The sequence below is a fragment of the Rhopilema esculentum genome, chromosome 13, assembly GCF_057945365.1.
Source record: "Rhopilema esculentum isolate cy_ngs chromosome 13, ASM5794536v1, whole genome shotgun sequence".
Lineage (NCBI taxonomy): Eukaryota > Metazoa > Cnidaria > Scyphozoa > Rhizostomeae > Rhizostomatidae > Rhopilema > Rhopilema esculentum.
This window is the reverse complement of record NC_142827.1, coordinates 3,213,826-3,229,983: the sequence shown is the minus strand read 5'-3', so window position 1 is coordinate 3,229,983 and position 16,158 is coordinate 3,213,826. Positions and strand designations below refer to the sequence as shown.

Below are 16,158 nucleotides of genomic sequence, written 5' to 3'. Positions count from 1 at the left end.
TGCATAGTTCATTTATTCGTGGAACCTTTATCAATCAATAATCCTGAAGCTAAAGTTTGCTTATTCATGTTCAATCAAAACATTTTTTGAATAAAAACTGAATCAATCCATCTACCCTTGTTCTATCTTTACAATAAAATTTGGTTTTCTTTTAAAAGCAATATGAACATGGCATTTCGCTTCCTTTTATTGGCACATTTAATCAGGTAATTACGCTGTTAAATCAAAACTACCTTCCCATTGAAAAAGGACCAGTTCTAATTTATATAACATTAACATTAATATTATATTAAAACAAAAAAGCATCGTCGATTTTCCGATTTCATGTTATTCAACTGGAATGTGTTCATTGCCAACATTTACTTTACATGGTAATGACTTTTTTTTTCTCCTCGTAATATTTATAACAGAAATGCTCTACCTGGTTCATTTCGAAAGACAGCGGTTATTGCAGAGCAACACAACACAGCTGAGTGAAAAGACTGGCACAACACATTTAACTCTACAGAACGCAGGACTTAAGGGATATACGCAATGATGAACAACTCCTCAACAGAAGAAAATTAATATTGCTCGTCATGATAGCCACTAGACATGCCATGGCCTCATCTTTTTATTCGATATAAAAAGTTACAAACAAAATTACCTAAAACTATACAGAGCGGAAACTACTTTATTAAGTTAGAAGAACGGCCAGGAGGGGCAATATATCATGGCTACCTCCTAGTACTATAAAATATACGTAAATCACAATATCAAATAAATCGCGAGGATATTTAAAAATTTTGTTCCTGCATTATTCAAACCGTATGGAGGCATGGATACTTCAATGTTGCTGTGAGGATTTTTGCATTTAGATCAAATGGTAACTGTTCATGGCCATAAAGGATGACTTTTAGTAACTCTTTATGTTTCTTTGTTACTTGAAAGATTTAACAAACCATGAAGCAACAATATTGCATGGACACTGTTGAAAAGATTACGTCTATTTACATCATAAGTATGGCAGAGCAGAAAGTAGTGCTCCGTGTCCTCAACACCATCATTTATTTGGCATAAAGGAATCAAAGTATCCCTAAAACTATGTTTGAATTTATGAAAATTTAGCTTACTAAGTCCAACCCGTAGCTGTGTTAGGATGGGTAAGCCTTTTGGGCCATGAATACGATAGTTGCTTTGAGGTGGTCATAAATACGCCTTTGGGGTTGGGCAGATAATTGACAGTTATTTTTTCTTGAAAATATTCACAGAGCTGGATAGTCTGATTTCAGGGTCGAGCCTTTCCCCTTCCAATAAGCAGTTTGCTTTAATATTCCGTGATGCCGGTTAATACGAATCATTGGCCAGCAGCAATATCATCGTTCCGTTTATCCATTAAAGTCAGACCCTTACCGAATTTTCTGTCTATCTCAAAATTACTCATGCTTCTCTCAGTCTTTAAGTTGTACATATTTCGCTACACTGTGGTTTTGATCTCCATTCTCGTCTTGCCACTCACTATGGTTGTCTAGATCATAGCACATTTTTCTTTTTATCCAAACACTCACTTCCTTCACGTATTTGCTGGGCTGCTCTCGTCTGTCAAGGCTATATTCCACGTACTACTCGAGCTAATCAAACGCTTGCCAAGTTTGTTTCTTGAACATTGTAAACGAATGATTTTGAGATCTCTTCATTCGTGCCTCAGAGTGACTTCGATAAGTTGTTGTTAAAAACCTCCTCACTTGTGTTTTACGTGTTTTTTGCTACTTTATGTAATTGTTATTTGTATTGTGTAATCTTTAATATTTAGATATATAAATTAGTGTTGAGTTGTTATTTTAAATGTTACGGTCACAGGGTTGCTATATATTTCCATGCTCCCTGCGGCATCGTCTTGTAGCCTTAGTATGTCCTTGTAACTTTTATTCGGATGAAAAAAAACAAGCAGTTTGGGTAGAAGCTTCATTTGAAACCTTGCACGTATTTGCCCAATTGTAGCGCGTCTGCAAAGATCATAGCTGGTCTCTTGTAGATGAGAAATGTGGCATCTTGTGTAATCTGAAGTCCGATCGTTTACTTTTTTTAAAAAAAGATGAGGCGTCTGCTCCATCGATGAAAGCTCAGTGATTCCCAACCAAGTTCGTCATACAGCTTTTCACGGGACGTACCCTTCCAGGCCCCCGTTATTGCTAGTGCAGCGGAGAATTGAACAGCTTCAAGTTTTTCCATTAGATTACGTAATACAACACCATGGCTAAATTCGCAAATATCATGTGGGATGTAACATATGACGTCGCCATAATCTAGAAACGGTCGAACATACAATTTGTACATTTCGTTGAGGGTATGTTGTGGTAGATATTAGGAAAGAAACCTCTAAATTCCAATTCCGTGCCTGGCTTTTGAGATGGCAGCTCTGATGTGACTAGAAAAGGACAATTTTGAGTCAAATATGATCCCAAGGTGCTTTTGCTTTGCATGTCTGGCCTCATTTGATCATTGTGTCCTTTTCTACCGCCCTTTTGTCACCATTCATCGTTACCTCGAACGCAGCAGCAATCAGTGTCGCTTGCCTATTGAAATGACACCAATCGAGTCCTAGTTTGTTTCAAAATGTATACTTTCTTCAAAACCATTTTTAAACTTTCTACCACCAAAAGATTTTTAACTTTTTGTCAATATTTTTGTTTTGAAAGTATTTGTCATTTGTTTGGGACCATTCGTTGTTGTTTTGGGTTGTTCTAAAATATTGTGTGCTATATACTTGTTTAATTGGCCATGGTAATAATTTATAGAATGATTTAAAGATTTATGGAAGATTTTAATGATGACAATGATTGTGGTGCCGTTGTTATTTGTCCGTTGTCTTCAAAAATGACTAAAAACATTATCAAAGAAAGTGGATTGTCACCAAGGGTAGCAGCAGATCAAGCCAATAGGGGTATGAAGCGTTCTCCCACTTATCGCAGACGAACATTCTGATGCGATAATAGGCAAGAAAGCGACTTCATGTTTACGCGACGCCTTGTTAACGTCATATGAAGTTAATTTTAAAGGAGAAATGAAGATAAGAAAAAAAATTGTTCAACATCAAGGAGCTATCTAAATCAATTTAAAAATGCCAAATATTTTGTGGAAGAAAGGAGGAAAATAGGGATGTAGATAGTTGATATTAAAATATTTGTCCAGTCTGATATATTTGGAAATAGTCCAGATCAAATACATCTTGGCGATATTTGTCTATAAAATAATGTGATTTTGAAGATATTGCAGTGCGTTTGAACACGCTTTACCCTTGTTAGCAGAGGCAATAATTTGCAATCAGAACTCAAAGGATGTAACATGATAAAAAGATTAAACGAGAAGGAAATAGGAGTGCCATGCAACAACATACTTCCTATGCATAGGACTAATCACTTCCTCTTTTCAAATCGAAATATTTTCCTGAAATGAATGAAAAAATGAATGGAACCGTTAATGTTAAAACATGAGGTAGATTTGTTCTTAGGGATACTTCATTCTCAGGCTTGTTTCGTTTTCTTTTCCTTGCTGCCGAATTCTTGACTGCATCAGTTTTCTACTTTCCTCCAGGGCCTGATAGAAACTCTGTAATTCAGCCAACCTCAAAGACAACGTCCTGATATTTGTGTTCTGAAAATGGGATTTAATTACCCATGAGAAAATCTGCTGCTCGAGATTGCTAAGAAAATTTGTCAGAAAAAGTGGTTGCATTTACTTAAAAAAGATTAGGACGACCAAGATCATCACCAATTATGGCGTTCAAAGAATAAAGTTCAAGGAATTCAGTGTCACAGACGCGTCTAGAGCGAGAACAAGAGTTAATGAATGCTGAATCAAAATCTCAAAACATTAATGTGATCAATATTGCTTCTGAAAGCGATCTCAAAACTGAGCCAGAAATGTTCCTTAAAAATGTTCTTCTTTTTTTCGGATAAAAGGTCTTTAGGAAATGGAATTTGTGTTAAATTACTGGTGGTATAGTTACGCTTTGTCGGGAAATTTAGAAAGGTCCAAGCACAACGGTAAAATCATCCAACTCTAAATACCCTTGTCTAGTTATGTATCGGCCTTCCTTTAGACTCAATGCCGTCCTGAATGTGCCTCAAAACGTCGAAAAAATGATCGGATGCAAACTTCTCTATTTCGAAATAGGGCCTGAAAGGGGCCAGCAGTTTCTACCATCATACAGACTGGTATACTTCTAGAAACAGCAGGTAACATAGAGAACGTGAGATCCACAAGCACTGGAGCTATACAAGCCTAAAGACGCCTGAAACACGTTCCAATAATACTACAACGCATCAAAAGAAATAGCACGTATTTTACCATAAGATATAACAAGCAGAAGAGACAGAAGTAATCTTTGAGGGACCACTCCGATTCAAATACATCTTTACCAACCAAACTCGTGCAGCAGAGCGACAAAATTTAACAAAGAACGTAGGTGAATGCTCTACGTGAAAATAATTATCTTGAAATTTATTGAATTTTTTACTGAATGTAGAATTTTACTTTCTGCTGAATGACACTTTAAAGCTTTTAATCAAAAGTCTGATATTTTGTCACGTTGTGTCCTAGATGAAACACCAGTGTTTGAAAACCAGAAAAATAAGACTAGTAACTGGGGCAAGAAATCCTGTAGTTATATCAAGTAAAATTTGCTGGCAATGACAGTGAATCAGCTGGCATTTGCAGGCAACAGTGAAACAAGCTGCAAAACATGCCGTAGATTTTTGCTTTTTGTGGATGATTTCGGAAAACACGGTACTAGATGTACCTAAAACCCCATATATTCTATAAGGGGGGCGAGAACTTTGAAAAATTTTGAGACCGTCACATCTTTGCATCCTTTAAATTTCAGCTACTTTAAAAAAAATTTCTTTATTTCAGGCAAAATTGAACCCAGTCCTAACCAGTACATATTTACTAATAAATGATTTTCATGTTTTAACAGATCCCTTCCAAATATCCCAATCTCTTTGGAACCACCACTCAATAGATGCATTTAGCAGACTACTATCAACAAGAAGCATCTTTTGCAAAGCAAACATGTAACTGATAGCAATTAGTAAGATTAATCTACAACCCCCCCCCCCCCCCCCCCCCCCCTCTAAAATGCCATTCAACTAAATACCTAAGGGCAAACTAAGGGCCTTAGCTAGCCTGAGCCCAAGTCCACAAATGCTACGACATTACTGGACTGGGATGCAGGCTAGGCTTTAGCATGAAGGAAAAAAATTCGGTTTCTGCAGCTGTCACATTTCATAGATCATAGAACATATGATTAATTTTCTCATTCAAATTATGGGGATATGGATACCCTAGTCAAGCGGTAGGATGACCAAGCTGCGAATAGCGTCTTTAAAGTGAATTGGGAGTCCTAAATTAGGATCACGTCTAATGCCAAATCACATGATCAATAAGTACTGAAAAGTAACAGCAAAGTAACTTAGCAGAAAAACCAACATGATGTCAGCTCAGAGCAACCGTGTAAAAACAGTGGATGGGATATGGAAATATCCTGTAACAACGTCATTGAAGAAGCAACCTAAGTTGTTGCTTGTCCCAAAAACTTCTTTTTCTCCTGCCAAGTCGAATGTGGAACTAAGAACACATATTTATCGTAAATATCCATTATATAACGATTTTTAATTAAAAAAACAACAAGAAACATACCAAATGACTTTCTTTGAGGGAAAACCTATTCGTCCAAATGATGCTTTCGATTATCTGTGATAAAATTGATAGTTGCTTGGCCATCAACGGAAAACATTCGACAAATTCTCTGTCAAAACAAAAGTAAGTAACGCTCAGTCTAAAAATGGATTAGCAAATTGAACTGAGATACCAACAATTTGCAACAGTCAGGCTACAATGCGGCTTTTAGTAGACAGGTACTTGAAGGGGAAAAAGAAAAAAACGTAAGCATATAGATCTAGGTACACCTGACTGAAGGAGCAAGCTCAGGGATCGTTCAAGACAGAACGTACTCCCTGGCAGAAACTATCATTATTTGCGTCAAAGAAAAACAATACGGAGCCAGAATAATTCTCTAAAAGGCACGAAATCGCACTCTATTGGGGAAAACAAGCATGACAGTCTTTTGAAATTTATAACACGCAAAGGGTCCAGATAACAAATATCTTTTAGAAACTGAATGAAATTATCCCTTGAAGTGGTACAGTATTGGCATTAGGTTTTCAAATACGATGCGTTGCACTTTAAGATAGTCAAGAAGCAGCCAATGTAGTTTGTATGCAATGCCTGATAGTATTTTGTCGAATACGTTGGTTAATTAAAAGAATTCTCGAATAAAAATAATGGTTATTTGAACTTCTTCTTCCTTTGCGGAACATTTTTGTGTCTCTGTTTTGTATTCGTGCCATAATGTAAAAGACTTCAAACACAAAGTCGATTTTCTGTTAAGATTAAATGTTTATCTTGTACAGTTCGTTAACTAGAGGAATTAATATCAATCAATTATATTAAAGTTGACGATAGTCTTTTAATGCTCAATACACACTTTCTTCTAACTAGATTTGAACCATCCCATCAACGCCTCTGCTTTTTTACAAAAAACTTAGTGTTTGTTTTATCATCGTTAAGAAAACAGTATTTCGTTTCCTTTTGTCGTCGCTGTTAATTAGCATAGTGTACTGTTTAATCCACACGAGATTCTTCCTATTGCAAACGAATAAATTCAAAAAAAGTTTGAAATAACCATCATCAACTTAAGGATATTCCGTTACATGATAATCATTACCGTCTTATGCTCTTCGTGGTACTGGCTTTAACTTTTCAGTTTGATTTTCCGTATGATCTTTAGCGAGAATTTTCAGAGCAGCGCACATTTAGAAACAAACTGCTCTTTTACGGACACAAAAGCGACATGAAGCGAACACAGTGACGCTACAAGGAAATTGTCATTCGTAAAATTTGGCATTCAGAATAAATTGCGCATGACTTAAAACAAATAAGAAAAGATGAACCGCTCGTGCCCAGAAGAACCATACTTTTGCCCGTCAATATGGCCATTAGACATGCCGTGGCCCCATTTGATCACTTGGTCCTTTTTTATCGCCCTTTTGTCACCAATCACCATCATCTCGAACGCAGCACTAATTTACGGACTTTACAAATTGGAGCAGCTAAACACGATCACAAACAAATTCATTCTCGTGATGAATATTTCAGATCTTGGAACGGGAATATTTATCCAGCCATCCATAGCTGTAATGGCAGCTTTAAAAAACAAGTTCCGCAACTGTGTTTTTGAAAAGGTTATTCAATGTGCCGCCTTTCTTCTTGCATATTTCTCGTTTTTCATGTTGATGTGCGTATCTATGGATCGTTATCTTCACGTGACGAAGCTCAAAAAGTACAATCCGTTCATGAACGAGTTACGCATGAAGGTGATCGTTGTGTTTAGCTTCGTAACATCGGCAATAATCGCCTACATATCGATCGCGTTCCCTTCTTTCCCGCTGCAAGTCGCGTTGAATTTATCCGATCTTTTTGGTGTTCTGTTTATGTTCATATTATATTCGGTGGTGTTTCACAAAATTTTAATTAATGCTGAGAGAGTTAAAAACATGCTAAGAGATGCCGGAGAAGATTCGGGTAACCGAGAAGCAAGACGAGAAATCTCGGCAACGAAAACGATTCGTTTTGTCCTGGGCGCCTTGTTGGTTCTGTATCTACCGTACAACATTTTCTCCGCAATCTGGACGTATTAAAAATTCCAGGAGAAGAAGAATCCCCCTTTAACCACAAACACACTAGAATATTGGTCTTATATAATTGTGTTTTTTAATGCTTCAGTAAATGCTATACTATTCGCATATGGCAACAGCGTTGTGAGAAGATTTTTAATTGGATGCATTTTCAGAAGTCAAATTGCTCCAATGAGCACAGTGAGCGACGTCACAAAGACCTGTAAAATTGCAAGTGAGGTCTAGTTGAAGCAATTCAAGGAGAGGTTGACGTCATCTGCTCTAGACTAGTGTCTTGTCCATGCAATGTAAATATTTTTTGGTGAGAGCAAAAATCAATCGGTGCACATATGAATTTTTCACAAAAGCAGTGTGAAAGCTGCTACGCTGCATAAGCTATAGAGAGGTTTTAATGGCTGATCAATTGTAGCTATAAAAAATGGTTCAATTTTTCAGTCGTTGACAGGATTTTCTCCTTACACGGTGATGGAAAAATAATAGCAACAACGAAGAAAAGGAAACGGACAACAGATTCTAAATTTTTGTCGATTGCTGATCCTTGCCTTTTAATTATTTCGAGTGTTGATAACGTCAAGAAACTTTATTTCACTCCAATCAGCTTCAGCACAGAATACATCACAAATTCATGTAGACTGAAAGAAACAAAGGTTGATATTTTGCAATTTTTTGCATTCGTTTCGCAGTGTCATAGTATAGTGCTAAAAATCATCGTCTATGATATGAATCTGTAAAACTTAATTTTATGTTCTGTTACATTGCTGTTTTAACGCTGCAAATAAACATATTAAAGCGTAGTTACGTTATATTGTATAACAAGATTGTAAAATTAAATTAAGGGCCATCTTGGACTGAATATATCTCAAAATAATGTTAGTAGTAAAATGTTCAAGTGCTGCAAGTAGAGACATATAAGACTACGGTGTCCTAACATTTCCTAAACAGCCGCTGTTCGTAGTGCTTATTCATGAATGGAGTAAATCTTTGTGCTAACTCGTCGATCATGAAACATCTATATTAACGGACAGTAGCTAAACTTTAACATTTCAATAGCTCCCATGACATTCATGGTTTTTTCTTCGGGAATATAAATTGAGACCCTTGCAAGAGCACGTCGCTTATATTACGCTTCCGTTTACACCATATTTACATGTTGTTAAAAATTTACTTATTGGTCAGTTACAGCTCCCGACAATTTTTTTCGATCTTTATTGAGATTTCAGTATCCTTCTTGCCAAATACAAGGAGATGGCATTTCTCCGCGTTCAATTCTATGCAGGTTTGTGCAAGCCTATTTCTTTGTTCAACAGTATCATTTTCTAGCTTTAAAATAGATTCTCTCAAACTTTTATTAGAATTCTCATTTTTATATCGTCTACATATTTACAAATTTCAGTCTCATACATCAAAAGGAAAATATCATTGGTAAATTAACAAAAAGAAGAGGCCCTATGACTGACCCTTGGGTGACACCTGATTTCACCTCTTTCCGCGAGCTTAATGAGCAATTGATTTTAACCCGTTGCTTTCTACGCGCTAGATAACTGTAAACCATATTTAAGACATTTTTGCTAAATCTGTATGCGTTTAATTTTCCAAGCAAAAGTTCATGGACGCGGTAAGTCCTTACACAAGTCCATAAGGACTCGTCCGACAAAACCTCCATTATCTAAAGTTTTCTTACAAGTCTCCGTAATTATCTGTCATAGCATATTCTTTCTATAAAATATGATCAAATCAAATCTGAAAAAGCATTCTGAGCATTGTAACCCTGTCGATAGGCGAAAGGCTAGGCAAGAAAAAACTTCTTAACAAAAGGTAGCAATGTTTTAGAGTTTAGCTCTTACATACGTCTAAAGTTGTTTTTTAAAACGATTTATTTTTGGTAGCTCACGAATTTCGGCAAGTATTGCCATTCCTTGACAGCCAAAAGGGGCGGGCAAAAGGGGGGGTACCTATCTTGCTCTTGCAACAAAAGGGATATTTGGGGGCAATGTTCTTCCATGCTCCAAATACGATAGTATATGTTTAGAGACATCAGAAAAGTTTAATAACAGCTGGAATTTTCTAAAGTGATGTTGATGTTTCAAAGGGATGTAGATTTTCAAAAGTATTTGTGAAGTTTATAGAGCAGGTTTTGATACATCTATCACAAAGAAAGCTACCAGATAAAATTGATAGGCAGGATTGGCAGAATAACTCTGACCGAGCAAACTAGCCATACAGTTTATTGAAATTTGCGCTGGAAAAGAATTCAGATAACTAGGGACAATCCAGGTAACTAGGGACAATTGAATCTTTATTCATGTCCATTGCGAAACTTAGCCTCTTAATCGTTTTCGCATACGAACAAAAATTGTATCCTTCCAATGATCTTCCATCTACACCAGCAGAAAACCTTCCAAGTTACTTTAGCAGTTACTTAACACGAGTACCTTTAATTGTATGTAGAAAATTGTAGACCTGTATATATGTATGAAAACCTAAGATTACCGATTGTAGCCTAAGTAATACTCGTTTTAAATTTAAAGATTACATAAATGTTGATAATTCTTTTACGCTTTCTTCAAAAAATGATCAATTTTCAATTTTTCAGCTTGAAGATTTTATTTTCCCGGCTGTTTTCTGAATTATTTTCCCGGCTGTTTTCCCATGATATTGACATGTAATGTTAACATTGATCTGCTTTTGGAGGCACAACTGGTGATTACATACATTTCATGCTAGTCTGACTAACTCTTAATAAAACACCTTCACGTCACTCTCATGGCACAAAGTCCTATGTTATCTAACAGGCACAAAGTCCTATGTTATCCGTATTTAACTACTATTTTTCTCCCGTCTTATTTTCGAAACAGTTGTATCATTTTCCTTTGCTGAAAGATCTATTTTTGGTGGAAATATATGCACTGTGGTAAAAATTTAGTTTTGTAGAAATTTCAAGTCTGCAAAAATGCTTATAGATACGAATATTCTAATGTATGTAACAGTATGTAATGCATGTAAAGTCCTGGCATTATAATCTAGACACAAACGTTGATATTCTGCATTTTTCGGTCTGTTTATCACTGACATAGTGTTGTGGAAAGAAATATCGTCTATGGTACATATTTCTAAAAATTAATAAAGACTACTGCTTGTCAGATTGTAGTATAGTGTTTGATGTCGCATAGGCAGAGTTGTACACGCGTCGGTGTATTGAACAGAAGATTTTTAAATGGCTTTGAAAAAAGCAAACATTTAGTAAACTAAAGCTTTTCGTCTGACACTCTTCAGAGTTTAAAACATCAGAACATAGACCGAAAACTCTACGCTAGGAAATATATATACCCAGTTGTGGATCGAAATAGGCCAATCAGAAACATGAGCACATGACTGTAGAAGATTTTTAAGTTGCAATTTCGAGTTTCTTCTTTATGCGATGCTCGTGCAACTGATTACCTGATTACCTGTACCATGCACGATACTACGCTATCAAATGCTCCTGTTTGTTTTAGTTGGTAATGTTAGGGAAAGGTACAGGAGCCTATAGCTAACAAGGCAAATAGAGAGAGGGATTTGGAAGATAGGACGGAATCATAAAGGTTGTTGATTTTATTTATGAGCAAAGACAGGTTGTAAAAGTCTTGGGAGCAGGAAGAGGGTTGAGCGTTCCAAAGTTTACAGATCAAGGAAGGAAGGAAGAGTTGTGGGACAGAATACATGAGTTTGGCAAGAGACTTAAAAAGGGTGAGCACTGGGAAAATGTCTGGTATTGCATATATTTCTCAGGGGACCAGAGAGCAACGTCCGTGGTAAAATCTATAAAAAATTGAGAGATCAGCGACAGGGCGTTCATAGGAACGAGGCTGAAGAGACTGTTTGAAAAACATCAGAAGAGAAAGCATAGACTTAGGAATGTGGAGCGGCTGGACAGTAAAACTTTTATATGGTTTCCTAGACAATGTTGTAGTTTGGATGGCAATAATGAAAATATAAGCTAACTTACGTCTATACTACGCTTGATTTACCATGAAAAGTCACAATTATTCGAAACGGTCCACTTCAGGAATTTCCATTTTCTCAAAGGGGACTAGGACCGTCATTAAAAAGGTTTTTCCAACAATCAACATTATTTCAAGAATAGTACAAAGTGGAAGAAATAGAGCTGAATGATAAATGAGCAGAATAAAGATAGAGACTTTGATTTCACGCTGATTGCTGTATATACAAGATGGTTCTTAGTTGCCTCTCCAACTACAATAAGAAGAAAGGAAAACCGTTCTGTTTTATGCACCAAATATCATACACATTTATACACCTATACGGCATCAAGTACCTTTATGGCAGGCATGTAATTAGTAATTGTCATCAAATGTTCACCACGATGAAAGTATGGCAGAGTTCTGTGATTGCTAAAAGAATGATCTGATACTGAATCAACTGGCTCTTAAAATACTTTATATGCCAAATGTTTGTGTGATTCTTCTAAAGACAAAAAATATTTTGACAGCATTAATTTCAGACACTTCTACCGTCTAAAACTTTTAGCCTGCGCGCAGCCTCAGACACTTCTATCTCGAAGTGTCTGAGGCTGCGCGCAGGCTAAAAACTTTTCGATGCAACTGTTTTGCATGTCAGATTTGTAATGGTCTGTTAGAGTACAAACGTTTTAGAATACATTTGTTATCAAATTTTGCTCAGTGAGCGCTTTGCATTTCAAAAGAAACTAAAGCTTTCTTCACAATACAACAGGCAGCTGTTTACACTGAATGATATAGATTTATACTGAACATAGATAAAGAAATGAATAGGTTCTTATCCATAAAAATCTTGAATAAATAAAAAAACAGGTTTCTACTGTCAAAATTGCACATTTGATTCCGTTAAAAAGCTCACCTATCCAATGAATGTTTCGAAATGATTCTCTAATTCCTCACCTGTTCGAAATTATTCTTAAAGTTAAAAGGTCCGTACACATTTCATTAAAAAAAGACAAACACATCATCATTTTATCGAGTTGATATTTTCTCACTAGCAGATGTTCATGGCCGACTTTGAAATGGCACAAGCATCTTATCTACAACGAAAATGCTCTGTATGATGCATTTCTAAAGAAAGCGCTTATAACACGACACCACAGAGCAGTTAAGCGAAAAAAACCGGCGCAACGTATTTAGCTCTGCAGAACGCAGGACAAAAGAGAACTACGTAAAGATGAACCACTCATCTTCAGAAGAAAATTACTATTGCCCGTCAATATGGCCACTGGACATGCCATGGCCTCATTTGATCGCTTGGTCGTTTTTTACCGCCCTGCTGTCACCAATCACCATCATCTCGAACACAGCTCTAATTTATGGACTGTACAAAATGGAGCAGCTTAACACGATCACAAACAAATTCATTCTCCTGATGAATATATCAGATCTTGGCATTGGAATATTCATCATGCCATCCATTACTGCAATGATAATTTCAAAAGACAAGTACCGCAACTGTGTGTTTGAACTGGTTTTTCATTATGGGGCCTTTCTTCTTGTTTATTTCTCCTTTTTCATGTTGATTTGCGTAAGTTTGGATCGTCATCTTCACGTGACAAAGCTCAAAAAGTACAATAAGTTTATGAACGAATTTCGCATGAAGGTGATCGTTGTGTTTAGCTTCGTAACGTCGGCTGTAATCGCCTACATATCAATGGCGTTTCCATCTTTCCCTCTGCAAATTGCGCTGAATTTATCCAATCTTACTTTCATTCTATTTGTGTTCATCTGGTATTCGAAAATGCTTCGCAAAATTGCAATTAATGTTGAGAGAATTAAGAAAATGCTGAAAGATGCCGGAGAAAATCATGGTTACCGAGAAGCAGGACATGAAATCTCGGCAACGAGAACAATCCGTTTTGTCTTAGGTGCTTTGTTGGTTCTGTATCTACCGTACAACATTAGCTCCGCAATTTGGACGTATTACAAATACCAGGAGAAGAGGAATCCCCCATTAATCATGAATGTGATAGAATATTGGACCTACGTTTTCCTGCTAAGTAATGCAACAATAAACGCTATCCTTTTTGCATATGGTAACAGCATTGTGAGAAGATTCTTGATTGGCAAATTCTTTCGAAGTCGTGTTGTCCTGAACAGAACATCACCTGCTTTTCCATAGCAGATCGAAATTGAAGAAGAAAGTAAATTAAGTGGAAGGTTAGCCAATGCAACATCTATTCCAACAAATCCCAGCAGTGTTTGTCGTCCTGTAGGTATTTTTAGACATTACTGGACGATTTACCAACAAAACCTTTGGCCTTGACTTCATTCACTTAAGCTGCTGGTCGACGAAAAACGGCATCAGTTTTTTCAAGTCTGTGCCAAATTTAGATGCACACCCACAAAAAACTGCTTATTATAAAAATAGTTGCAAAATTAAAGCTAATTCAACCTACTACAAAATAAAATTGTTCAAAAATGAAAAGAAATAAAGTTATTGCTTAAGTTATCGGTTAGGTTAAGTGAAATAAAGTTAAGTTATTGGAAAGAGGTTGAATCGTGGAGGTGGCTATGATCTGGAGATTCGAGTAATTCACCACTTTCATAGACAAGAAAAGTAAGTAAACTGGGCTGTAATGAAGCTCGAAACTGTAAAAAGCCAACTAGATTGTCCAGTGTCAAAGTGTTTGAAATAAATATTTGAACAAATATTCATTCGTCTTAGTTTTTTGTTCGCTGGTTACTAACCTTTTTTGTACTGTCTGCTAATTGGAATGAAAAAAACAAATTTCACAAATTTGTGCAAAAAATATATTCTGTTTTTTAGAGTGTCCGCTTATTCAGTGTCCGTTTTTAAGAAGGTTTTTCATGAGAATTTGACCAAAAAACGATCGGAGAAAAAATTTGCCCACTAATCACAGATGTCCGCCTTTTAGAGTGTTCGTTAATTGGAGAGAATACTGTTTGTACGTAAACCTAAGATAATAATTCGCCTCCAATGATACGTGATTATCGATGGAAGCCTAAGTAATTCTCATTATGAATTTATTCATAGCCAAAATGTTGATATTACTTTTACGCTTTCCTTAGTAATTGATCAAGCTTTGATTTTTCAACAACAAGTCTCATTTATGTTTCATGTTTCACTTATGGACATGTATTGTTGAAATTGATCAGCGTAAAAAGGTACCAGCTGAAAAGGGTATAACTCATGATCACAAACATTTAACACCAGTATGAATAACACTTAGTAAAGTATCGTCGTTTCTATCTCAAAACACAAAACCTTAAGTTTTGCTATTTAACTCGTAACCTTTTCAGCATTGAAATCCTACCTCCATCCAACCCTCATTTCGACTAAGTTTTATCTTGTTCCTTCATTTTATTGCAGAAGATTGATAACAACAGTTGAATCTGTTGCGAAAACCTCTTTATTAGAAAAGAAATAAATAGAATGTTAGAGTGATGACGTCACAAAAGTGTATTTATAGAATTTTAAAACACTCAACCGATATCCTGAAAGATCCACAAAATACCTCCAAGTATGCCGAATCAGATGAATGCAATAGATTTTGCATATTTAGAGGTATTTCATGGTGCTCTTTCAGGCTATGGAGTCAGATTTTCTTAATCCAAAAGTAGATTTTTGATGACGTTACAACGTTTTTCATAAATAAAGTCGCTTGTGCACTAAGTTAAATTCTTCTATAAAATCACCATATAATCATCCAATTAAGTGCTACATAATTGACATTACGTATTCCATAATGTCATGTTGCAATTTCAGGCCGTTCAAAGCAGGTCCTGAAATGGACAGTGGGTAATATTGAAGCAATGCCTGACGGGTAATAGTTGAATAGAGCGGACGATTAGTAGTTGAAAACAGCGATGAGGAACAAAAACTCTTAATTTAAAAAAAATGAATCCTTTCCTTTTTCCTACTTCATTTTGTGTCTTATTCTTCTATTGGCTTCAGAATCTAAATCACAATAGTCACCAACAATAAAATCGATTGTGCAAAAAGTTTTGAAGTTATCCTTGCATAGTTCAATGAATCGCAGTACCAATCTTAACCATTCACTTGAAGTTAGAGTTTGTCTTTTGATGTTCAATCCACAGTTGCTTTTAATTAAAACACAATCCGGGCCTCTTCTATTTACAATTACATTTCGTTTGTCATATCAGCGACAAGCAAAAAGGTATTTCGCATCCTTTTGGTTAACACCATTAATAAGCAAAGTTTGCTGTTGATCCTCAGTTCATTCGAATTGCCAACGGATAAATTCACTTAATTTGAATAACAACAGTAATGCTGCATTGAAAAACATAACAATCTGCCAAATTCAGATTCGAAGTTAATCTCTTAGCAGATGTTCATTAACATCTTATGTTCTACATGGTAGTGGTGCCATTCTCGAAATGATTAGTAGCGACTTTGCTTTGCCTCGAAATGATTAGTA

At 36.1% G+C, this 16,158-nt stretch overlaps 1 long non-coding RNA gene across 1 annotated transcript in view; it reads right to left on the bottom strand.

Annotated features, from left to right (window-relative positions):
• LOC135691730 (uncharacterized) overlaps window positions 1-16,158 on the bottom strand; it is an 89,630-nt gene that overhangs the window by 50,891 nt on the left and 22,581 nt on the right. The window contains exon 2 of the long non-coding RNA XR_016144526.1: window positions 5,680-5,788. This is a non-coding gene — a long non-coding RNA (uncharacterized LOC135691730). The remainder of the gene's footprint in view (window positions 1-5,679; window positions 5,789-16,158) is intronic.